The sequence below is a fragment of the Globicephala melas genome, chromosome 3 (assembly GCF_963455315.2).
Source record: "Globicephala melas chromosome 3, mGloMel1.2, whole genome shotgun sequence".
Lineage (NCBI taxonomy): Eukaryota > Metazoa > Chordata > Mammalia > Artiodactyla > Delphinidae > Globicephala > Globicephala melas.
This window is the reverse complement of record NC_083316.1, coordinates 135,291,828-135,303,857: the sequence shown is the minus strand read 5'-3', so window position 1 is coordinate 135,303,857 and position 12,030 is coordinate 135,291,828. Positions and strand designations below refer to the sequence as shown.

Here is a 12,030-nt window from a genome sequence, read left to right as displayed (position 1 = left end):
TGCAAAAAGCTTTTAAGTTTCATTAGGTCCCATTTGTTTATTTTTGTTTTTATTTCTGTTTCACTAGGAGGTGGGTCAAAAAGGATCTTGCTGTGATTTATGTCATAGAGTGTTCTGGCTATGTTTTCCTCTAAGAGTTTTATAGTGTCCGGTCTTATATTTAGGTCTTTAATTCATTTTGAGTTTATTTTCGTGTATGGTCTTAGGGAGTGTTCTAATTTCATTCTTTTACATGCAGCTGTCCACTCTTCCCAGCACCACTTATTGAAAAGGCTGTCTTTTCTCCATTGTATATTCTTGCCTCCTTTATCAAAGATGAGGTGACCATACGTGCGTGGGTTTATCTCTGGGCTTTCTATCCTGTTCCATTGATCTATATTTCTGTTTTTGTGCCAGTACCAAATTATCTTGATTACTATAGCTTTGTAGTATAATCACAAGTCAGGGAGCCTGATTCCTCCAGCTCCGTTTTTCGTTCTCAAGATTGCTTTGGCTATTCGGGGTCTTTTGTGTTTCCATACAAATTGTGAAATTTTTTGTTCTAGTTCTGTGAGAAATGCCATTGGTAGTTTGACAGGGATTGCACTGAAACTGTAGATTGCTTTGCGTAGTATAGTCATTTTCACAATGTTGATTCTTCCAATCCAAGAACATGGTATATCTCTCCATCTGTTGGTGTCATCTTTAATTTCTTTCATCAGTGTCTTATCGTTTTCTGCATACACGTCTTTTGTCTCCTTTCCTAGGTATTTTATTCTTTTTATTGCAGTGGTAAATGGGAGTGTTTCCTTAATTTCTCTTTCAGATTTTCCATCATTAGTGTATAAGAATGCAAGAGATTTCTGTGCATTAATTTTGTATCCTGCTACTTTACCAAATTCATTGATTAGCTCTGGTAGCATCTTTAGGAGTCTCTGTGTATACTATTATGTCATCTGCAAACAGTGACAGTTTTACTTCTTCTTTTCCAATCTGGATTCCTTTTATTTCTTTTTCTTCTCTGATTGCTGTGACTAAAGCTTCCAAAATTATGTTGAATAATAGTGGTGATAGTGGGCAACCTTGTCTTGTTCCTGATCTGAGTGGAAATGGTTTCAGTTTTTCACCATTGAGAACAATGCTGGCTGTGGGTTTGTCATATATGGTCTTTATTATTTTGAGGTAAGTTCCCTCTATGCCTATTTTCTGGAGGGTTTTTATCATAAATGGGTACTGAATATTTTCAAAAGCTTTTTCTGCATCTATTGAGATGATCATATGGTTTTTATCCTTCAATTTGTTAATATGATGTATCACATTGATTTATTTGTGTATATTGAAGAATCCCTGCACTCCTGGGATAAACCCCACTTGATCATGGTGTATAGTCCTTTCAGTGTACTGACACACTGCTATATTTAAAACAGATAAACAACAAGGATCTACTGTGTAGCACAGGGAGTTCTGCTCAATACTCTGTAATAACCTAAATGGGAAAAGAATCTGAAAAAGAATAGATACATGTATATGTATAACTGAATCACTTTGCTGTACACTTGAAACTAACACAACATTGTTAATCAGCTATACCCCAATATAAAATAAAAATTAAAAAAACCACAATATATGTAACTGGCATAGCACCTGAATATAGTAATTGCTCTCAAAACAGTAACTGTCATCATCATCCTATCAATATTCTATCAGTTGGCAAATATTCTTTCGTTTCCTTACTCTTCCCTATCTTAAATATCCCAATCTAGTTAGATACCAAAAATCACCATCTACAATAAAACACTACACACAAATATACTAGATTTTTGGTTTCTTCCATCCTTTTCTTCTTGGGTCAACTTTACTTAATATTATTATTCACAATTACCTCTTGGAAGCATTTGCAGCTATAGTTTGCTGGAAAGATGGTGTCTAATCACATATTCTTTACAAGTAGATTCACTACTAGTGTGAAATTGAAAGTTTTGGTGACGTAGTGAATGATCATTGAATGAGTCAATTTCATGTCTCTTAACTGAACCCCAAGATTCTCAGGCCCTCATTCTACAAAAAGAGCAGGCTACCCCAGGTATAATTTTACCCTCTGTATCTCCTTGAGAGGTCTGTTGGAAGTAGATATAGCATGTAAATGTGGAAAGGCACTTTGGAGGCAATCTTTTGACCCATACTTATTGATCACTTGCTCTGTGTTCAGTACTGTGCTAAATGGCATAAAAAGGCATAAAAAGGAAAATCTTTAAGGTACAGTCCCTAACCTCAGTGAGCTCACAACCCAAGTAGGATATTAAAGGCTACTAAAATGCAAAATTTCCCCAAAGATTAATATCTTCAGCAGGGGACATTAATTGACTTGGCCTAGGGAAGAAAGGAGGGGGAGACCTAGTGGTGCTTTGCATGAATTATCTCATTTAATTCTTTTAACATCCTATGACACAAGCACTTCATTATCCCCATTTAACAGATGAAGAAGACCCAGAGAGGTTATATAGTCTCTCCTACTAAGACAAAACAAAACAGTGAGCTGAGTTTATGATTGTGCTGAAAGTCAGAGAGAAATGATCCTTCTAGTTTAGGGGGGGAAAAAAGGAGGACAAACCTTTCCACTTTGCCCATCTGTAAAATGGGTTAATAGCTACTAACAAGCAAGGAAAAAGGAGACAAAGTGAAATCCTCTATGGGAAATATATATTTTTTATGGTTAGAATACTATAAAAATGTTACAGTTCAATTCAGACCTCTAGGCTCTTTCCTCTTTTTGTGACAACTTCCCTAAATCGAGTTGGCTTCTAAAAGAGTGCTCTGAATGTACTAAAACATCATCTCACTTCACATAACAAAACACCAGGCAGCCTACATGCAGATCATTTTTGCAATAATGTTATAGTGACAAAAATCGACAAGTTTCTTGTCAGAACATCTTGGTTATTAAAAATACATTAATAGCTCATTTTTCAAGATACTGTACTAATTCTGCTCATTTCCTATTGAAACTTATTGAATACTAAGAGCCTAATCAACCAGAAGTAGTGTTCAGTGGCCACAAAGAGTATGCTCCATTAAAGAAAAAAAAGAATTATGACCAAAAAGGTAATTATAATACATTGTATTTATCTGGCGCTGCGATCCTCTAATGGTTGAAGGGCTTTATAATTCACATAGGAAAGGGTTGAAGATGTAAGGTGTCCAAAAGTAAAATTAAAGACAGTGGCAGGCAATAAGGTTTAAGAGCTTTTCAGAACTCTTCAGAAAAGAAGGTCTGCTTAAAGTGCTTTTGCAATGGGTTTTCCTTTTTCTGTTTTCTTCCCTCCACTATCTTAATATCTACATATCTAAATGATCAGAAACAACTACAAGCCACCTCGAAACCAGAAATTTCCACTCTACTACATATTAGCAGTGTGACTTTGGACATTCTCAACACTTTATTTAGTCCAAACGACTATCAGATTTTAGGTGTCATTCTCTGGGTATCAGTAAAATCATACTGAAATAATATGTCATACCTTGCAGGGGTTGTGCTAAGACTTAAGATTAATGTATGTGGAATATAGGCACACTGTAGATACTCAATAAATTATGGTATTACTGTTCTTACTCCAAATAGATGAGACTTTTTAAGGGTGGGGATTATATTTTATTCAACTTGGTATCTACAGCACTAGCACCATGCTTGGCATACAGTAGATATTTAGGATATGTTTGTCACACTACACTGGAGTCCCAGATCTGAAGCAACGTCTAATCTTAAAATCCCTCTAAGCATCATGTTCTCTCTGGGTGCCCAATAAATGTTTGCTTTTGACTATTCAATAACAACTTAATGATTATTGATTAAATATTGAGCTTCATTTTTACCCTCAAGGATCTTAAAATTGATTTGGAAAAGCTAGGTTTATACATATGAAACGATGGGAGAACACAGCCTGCGATGGATCTTCATTTCTCTTCTCTGCCCAAACTCCATTTCCTCTTTTTCCGGTAACACATCTTGGTTTTCCTTGCTGGAATTGTTACTCCACACTCCATGCTATTAGGAGCTGTTCAGCATTCTCCAGAAAATATATACTATTAAAGAATCTAACACTAGAGTCATTTTTGCCATGTGGAGCTACTCAGGTCATCATGTGACTCAGGCCAGACTAATTGGAGCATCACATTCCTGTGGCTACAGCAATTGACCCAGAGATGGGTAGAAAGTCATCAGAAGCTTGTCAAAAATGTACCCTCTGAACTGAATCTTACAGAAGTTACAGACTACTCTGATAAGCTCAAAGAATATATTATCAGCAGAATACCAGGAGACCACAGGCTGTAGGATGTTCAGAGACTTCAGCTGCTTGAGATGCTTCAGCTTCCCATGGAAGATGCTCTTGGGTTGGTGATGATGGAACTGGGCCCATCAGGCACAAGGTCCTGACAGTCTCAGGAAATTCCCAGTGAGGCATCATACTGTAAAACTGTAGCTTCGCGGTTGCAAAAACTGACTTTAGCAACTCTTGTCAATTTCTTCATTCTCCATGAACACCAGTATGCTGCATTGTGCACAAGTCATGCAATAATAACCAAGTGTCCCTATCCTGGTGCCACAGTTATCTAATGATGACAGTCATGGCCTGGGTCTAGGAGGAGGTGAGCACAGCAGACCAACAACAAGTATGTGCCCAATCAGACCCAATGATACTCCTGCATGGGAATTCTGTGGAACTGCTGGGAAAGAGGAAATCTGCTTCCTGCTGGTGTTATTGAGAGGACAAGATTCAACTTGGAGCTGCTGGCAGCTATCATGCCATCGTGAGGTGGAGATCTTGAGAAAGGAGCTCACCCAGAGGAAGAGGGAGTGCAGAAAATCAAGCTGAGTCCTGACGGTATCATTGAGCCTCAGGATCCAGTCATGCCTGAAGTAAGTTTACCCCTGGACTTTTCAGTTTTGCAGCAAACAAATTGTCTCTTTTTGTTTTTGCTTAAGACAGTTTAAATTGTAAACCGTCATTTGCAAGCTACCACACAAACAAATGCGTGACTCAGATGACAAATGTGATTTCAGAGAACAAAGCAGAAATTATTCCTAGAATAACTAGGTTAACTTCTTGAAGCACATGGAATATAGACTGGTTCTTTGCAAACTAGAGAATATTTGCGTTAGTACAAAAGGGAGGATTTCTACATGCTGAAACAGATTTTTAAAAACAACATAAAAGAGGATAAACGAAGGAACGGAATGTGGAAACAGTCTGACAGAAAGAGCACCAGAGGGTCAAGGTTCTAGTCCTTACTCGGCTATCAACCAACCTGATGGCCTTAGAAAGACTGCTTTTCCTCTTCAGGACTCAGTCTCCCCTTATGTCAAGCACAGAATTGGACTTGTAGGTCTCTAAGATTCTCTCCGACTCTACCTTCTAAGGGTCTATGAAATCATAAAAGGCTGTTCACAGTCCTGTATATTTAAACATCTCCACAGTCACTTACCCATTCTCGGAATATAGACTCTTCCTGGTCTTTTGTCTTTCCCTCCACCCCCCATTCCTTCATGTTCTGAATGAAATGGAAATAGACAAGCTACATTCGCTGAAAAGCCATGACTTTTAAGCTCTGAAAGCACTTGATTGTGCCCAGAGAAAGCTCCTCTCTGAGTGAGGGTGATGAAAGCAATGGGAAGGGGTCTCCTGGTTAATTGCACCTCTGTGGAGATTAAAGCGTGAGCAAGGAATCTGGAGGAACTTTGCTCTTTCTGAGTTGTCTTCCTCTGCCCTCTTCCTTTTCTGTGGAGAGAGGCTTTGGCATCAAGGTCTAAATTAACATCCAAGCTGTATTGTATGCAAAATAGATACTGAACTAGCTTATAACTGTGCAGCCTGTAGCATCTGCTAAAAATAGAGTCATGTATCCCCCAAAGAAACATTTTCATGTTCATAATCCAATGAAGATTGACACCAATTCTCACCAAGGCTTGCACTCTTGGTTGGAATGTGTTCTACCTTAAAACCATTGCAGGTAGCACAGGGAGATCAGTTCAGTGCTTTGTGACCACCTGGAGGGGTGGGATAGGGACGGTGGGAGGGAGACGCAAGAGGGAGGAGATATGGGGATATATTATGGGGATATATATATGTATAGCTGATGCACTTTGTTATAAAGCAGAAACTAACACACCATTGTAAAGCAATTATACTCCAATAAAGATGTTAAAAAAAAAAAACCTTGCAGGAAGATATGTAAAAATGATGAGAACTCTTCAGGCTGGATTTGAAAGGGGGGCTTACAAAGGCATATACCTTCGAATTCTAAGTGCCCAAGTCATTATCTAACACTATTATGCAAATTTATTTGTTTACTTACTGTCTGCCACCACCTTGAAGGCAGTGACTTCATCTTGTTTACCACTGAATACCGGAGCCTGGCACAGACTAATTGATCAATAAATGTTTATTGAATGAGTGAATGATCAAATTTTAAGTAGTAAAGGATTTAGCTCTTTTAATTAACCAGAAACATAAACAGTTGTTATCAGAATTTGGTGAGAAAACCACAGACCTGATATAATTCTAGCTTAAAGCAAAGACACCTGACATTGTATGTTCCTTCACTGTAGATAAATGTGTAGTATTAATCTGGCTTTTGAAAAGAGTTCATGGTCCTGGGGTTCAGGGAACTCAGTCTGGGCATCTTCGATGTCTCTTAACCTCTTCATTTTGCATTTAATGTATAGAAAAAGATTTGTGTTCTCAGCAGATGCTCGAGACTCCCGTTTAAAGTAAACCTGGCATTATTGAGACAATGCTTGGTTGGCTACACCTGCTTGGCCAGGGAGTCCCTGCAGTCAACGAATGTTGGCCAACCTCCAGGCTTTCAAGAAAGGGCCAGAACCGCTGCACCCAAGACATTTTGGGGTCCTGGGGGAAGGAGAGAGAAGAGACAGTTGGCCAATGGAGTGGGATGAGGGCAAGGCTAAACTGTGAGCTGTGACTCCTCCCGTGACCTCTCATGTTGTTTTTAAACTCACTACACCCATGGATTCCTAGCTGCACTTTCCTTTTTTTCTTTTTTGGATGCATGGGACCTGAGTTTCTCATCTGAGAATGTTGGTATGGGATGGACAGAGACAGGACTTGCAGATCCAAAGTCAAAAATGCCCATGATAAAGGATGCCCTTGAGGATTTGGAGAAATTGAGATCTGCCACAGGCAGCGGACGGGGAGATGTCTGAGTTGAGGTTATTTAGATGTCTGAGAGATGGCGGCTTCAGTGCCACTGGGGTTGCATGCAGTTGAGGAAGCCAAGGCAACAAGACATTGGTAAAAACAAACAAACATAACACAACAAAAAAGATTCTGGTTCTAGAGCCAAATGCCCTGTAATTGAGTTAGAATCCCAGCTGTCATAACTGTTCCAATGGGCCCTACTCAAGTCAAAAGCCCTTTGAGCCTCCATTTCCTTGGCCACTACCTTAGAAGGTTGCAGGAGACAAAGCTTATCAGCTCTTAGCACAGAGCTCAACAAGGAGTTCATGTTATTTTGAGTTGAAGAGATCTGCCCAAAGCATCCAGACCAGAAACGAAAACAAGGACAAGAACCTGGCCCTCCTGTCACCTCGTTTGCTGCCCTTTTCCCAAACTCTGAGGCTCCATCCCTATTTTCAAGGTAACAGCACAGATGCAAGCGCCAGCTTTGTGTTTTTTAAAGGCCCAGCTGCTTACTTGATGGAAACATCCTGCCCAATGTGACTTTATAAAAGTGAGAACAACATGACTACTTTAACTAATAGCAGTGAATTATGACTTCCTGTGTATTTATTAGGACAACACTATAAATGGGAAATTGTTGTGGTGTCCTTGGGGAGAGGAAGAATTTAATTCCATGGGAATCCCATTGTCTTTTCCCATCTGGGCTCTCTTTGCTGGGGAGAAGTCACATTTATCATCTGATGTCTAACATGACATTTATAGTCTTGTTGAAGTTGTTTGCAGTGTTGATGGGCTGCTGGCTAGAGAAGTCTGAGCTTGGAGCTTCACTGAGACAGTGAACCAAGGAGGAAGTCTGGCTGGATGTGGAGCCCAGCCATCTGTGTCCAAGAACCAACTCGATTTTCTGTGCAGACATAGGAAGATAATTTCCCATCTCAGCGCCTCAGTCAATGCAAGTGAAAGGTTTAAAGGTTTGGCTTAGACAAATTTTAAGGGTCTTTCCATCTGTAATATCACATTATTCTAATAATTGAAGCCAATTTCATTGCTGGTCGAAAGGGAAATCATTCCTTTGCTGACATTTGCTTTGCGTGCTCTTTGCGTTGGGTCTCCGTATGTCCACATGCTGGCTGCACAGTAGACAGATTTCTGTTTTCAAAGTGAATTTCCAGGCAGCTGAGCTCTCTGTTAATTTCAAATTGTCAGCTTTGTCTAGCTACCCAGTATCCTTCTCTTCACCCTGTGCTCTGCCCTTGGCATCTGCCTGGGCTTGTCCAAGGGGATTCAGAATTATGTGGAATTCATGTTGTCTTCTTTGAAGATGACAGACTTCTTAGGGCTGCAATGAGGAAAATGTGGGACTTGGTGTATGAGAAATTGTGGCGGTTTTAGATGATGTCATCTTTCTCCAGAGAAAACTTTATTTTCTTCTGGCCAGCAGTGAGAGGAAGAACAGATCCTGCCTATCCAATCAGGAATGGAGATGGGTCTCAACTGAGAGTTAGTAGGGGTTAGTCTACTTCCAGTTTGTCAATCTGTCTTTACTCTTGGTCTTAACTGGAGGGCTCCTCATTCTAACGTCTATGAACTTCACCTTTGTCTCTCCACCTCTGTGTGAGTTAGTTTTTTAGCTTCTGACCAGCCGCCTTCTGCTTGGTTTCTTGACCTTTCTCTCCCACCCAGTTTAGGATGCAACAAATTCCTTAAGGTAAAAAGCAGAGCAGAATATCAGGCTCACTTCTCTTAGAGTCTCTGTCCCCTGGAATCTCGTGCCCTCAAGTCCTGGCTGCCATGGTTGTTCTCTGATGCCATCAAACAGACTTTTTCTTTTGTCTTTGAATTTAATCTAGCTTTTATAGTTATTTTAATTAAGATTAATGGGAGGGTTGGTCTAAATCAAGGCACTCCACCATAACTGGAAGCAGAAATTATATAATGATTTAATTTTAACTATAACCTTCAAGAGGCAATTGTCTGCATGCTCTGGTTTGGAAGAACATCAGAGTCACATTGAACCCACTTTGAATGCCAATGATGACTTTCACTTATTCATTCAAGAAATATTTATTGAGTGCCAACAATATTCCAGGTATTGCATATCAGGCACTAGGGAGACAATGGTGTACAAAACGCGAGGTCTCTATTCTTATAAAGTCTTCTTGGGAAGTATATATGTTAAATAATACATAGATATAGATTATAGTAAGATCTTTGAAGAAAAAGAACATGATGCCTAGTCAGAGAAATAACAAGGTAGAAGTAATTTAGAGGGAGATGGTGCTCAGGGAAAGTCTTTGAGGAGTCATGCAGGTTGAAAGCTGAAGGCTACATTGCAGTTAGCAGGATGGAAAGTGCGGGTGCCGGGTGGGTGGGGAGCATTTCAAGCATAAGGACCAGCACATGCAAAGACCATGAGATGGTCAAGTCTGATGAACGAGAATAACTAAAAGTAAGTGCATCTGGATGAAACACAGAGATCAAGGATGAGATGAGGTAGGACTAGGATAAGGACTAGGATTGCTGGCCTAGGAAAAAGTCCAGGTTGTACCCCAGGAGGACTGGGGAGCCACTGCAATATTTTTAAGTACGGGAGTGATGAGGTATGATTTATTTGATGAAGATTGCCCTGGCTATTTTGAGGAAAATGGATTTGAGCTGGGATAGGGCAAGAGTTAAGGAAACCTGATACAAAGTGGTTATGATGATCCAGCTGAAAGATGATGGTAGCCTGAAGGACAGAAATGGCAATGGAGATGGAAAGAGGTGATGAATCAGAAATATTAAGGAGGAAAAGCATCAGTAGGATTTGGTGATGGACCAGACTGGAGCGGAAGGGAAGGGAAGGAATCAATAATGACACCCACATTTCTGACTTGAACAACCAAGTGGTCATGTGTGGATCCACAGTCACTAATTTGCCACAGCCACTATAACAACGTATCACAAACCAGTGGCTTAAACAAGAGAACTTTATTACGTCACAGTTCTGGAGGCTAGAAGTCTGAGATCAAGGTGTTGGCAGAGTTGGTTCTTTCTGAGGGTTGTGAGAAAGAATCTGTTCCATGCCTCTCCCCCAGCTTCTGGTGGTTTGCTGGCAATCTTTGGCATTCCTTGGCTTGTAGATGCTTCACCCCACTCTCTGCCTTCATCTTTACGTGGTGCTTTCCCTCTGGGCATGACTCTATGTCCAAACTTCCCCTTTTTATAAGGATACCAGTCATATTGGATTAGGGCCCACTCTGATGACCTCATCTTACTTACCTGCTTACATTCCCAACGACGCTTTCCAAATAAGGTCACATTCTGGGGTACTGGGAGTTAGGGCTTCAACGTGTGTTTTGGGGGAAGATGCAATTTGACCCAAATAGTCACATAGCATCTCTGGGCCTGTTTTTTCACCTGCAGACCGGGGACAAAAATACCTCACAGAGCTCTTATGAGGAATAAACAAGAAGATATGTTTAACATGCCAAGAATAGTATTTGAAACATAACGGAATTGAGGAATTGTTAGTCCCTTTCTGCTCCGTTGCCTAACCCAGATAGAATGGGGAACTTCAGATCAGAAGGGAGGAAAATCCATTAGGGAGGCCTCCTGGGGCACTTGGGGGTCTCAAAGTGCCCCCTAAATCATGCTCTGTTGGTGAATACCTCCAAAACAGGGCAGGCTTGATTCCCTGGGACTAGGCCAGCCAAGAGTTGGAGGAATGATTGAGACTCGACTGCTCTGGCCAGGGAAAGAGCACTGGCCTGGGAGTTGGATGCCTGAGTTCTAATGACTGTGTGAGTAACCTTGGGCAGGCATCTGCCTCCTCTGGGCCTGAGATTTCTATTCAAATTATCAGGCACTATTTATTTGTTGGCTGAACACATGTTGAATGAGTAAGTCACAGAGCACTTGGTGTGTGGCAGGCCCTGTGATAGATGGTTTATATCCATGCTCTAATTTAATGCTATCAAGAGCCCCATGAGATTTCATAGGTGGGGAGCCTTGGCCTTAGAGAGGTCCATCACTTGTCTAAGCTGACACTAGGTCTGTCCTCCCTTACCATCTGGGTTCTGAATTTCCCTGTTCCCAGGCTTTAATAGTTCAACATTCCATACATTCCCGCCAACATTCTCATGCTTCTTCCTCTGCCTCTGATGCCCCATGGATGAGGCTGGACCCTGGTACAGCTACAGGCACGTGACACCAGGGGGACCCAGAATGCGGCTGTTGCATAGTTTCCCAGCCTTGCCCAGGGAAGCCCATTAAACATGAAAGGAGCAATTACAAGCTGCAATCAAAGGCACATGAATCAGAGATTCCTTCCCTTTAAATATTTTGACTCACTTGACACTTATTTGACTTCTAACCTACATTTTTGTCTCTGTCATTCTGAAACAGATTTCGAAAGGGATAGAAGTGGGCATGGAGATGGAAGTTTCTCTTTCTGAACAGTTAGCTAGGATTGTTTACTGCAGGCTGATTTTTACCCTTAGGTAATTTCGGGCTTCCTTCTTGTTGGCTCTAATAATATTAATTCTGATTTCTTCTGCCAATATTTGGGCTGTCCCTGTAATGATGAGGAATTGTGTGGTGATTCAGAGGCAGCAGCTGTGGCAGTGTCATTTGAATATTAGAACCTGAAATTTGCTCAGATGGGGTCCCTAGTATAGGATATGGCTTTGATGGGTATATGATCCTCATGGTGCTTTCTTTCATAATGGCTGGAGGAAAGGTACAGATGACAGTAAGAAAAGGACAACCACTTGGGTCTGACCTAGAGTACATCAAGAGCTCAGATCTGCAAAGGGAAGGTAAACCAATCGGGAACTTGCCTTTTGTGTGTGTGTGTGTGTATTTAAAATATATT

At 40.7% G+C, this 12,030-nt stretch overlaps 1 long non-coding RNA gene across 1 annotated transcript in view; it reads right to left on the bottom strand.

Moving 5' to 3' along the window:
* The window catches only part of LOC132597024 (uncharacterized), a 172,252-nt gene that overhangs the window by 22,694 nt on the left and 137,528 nt on the right, over positions 1 to 12,030 (bottom strand). The window lies entirely within an intron of this gene.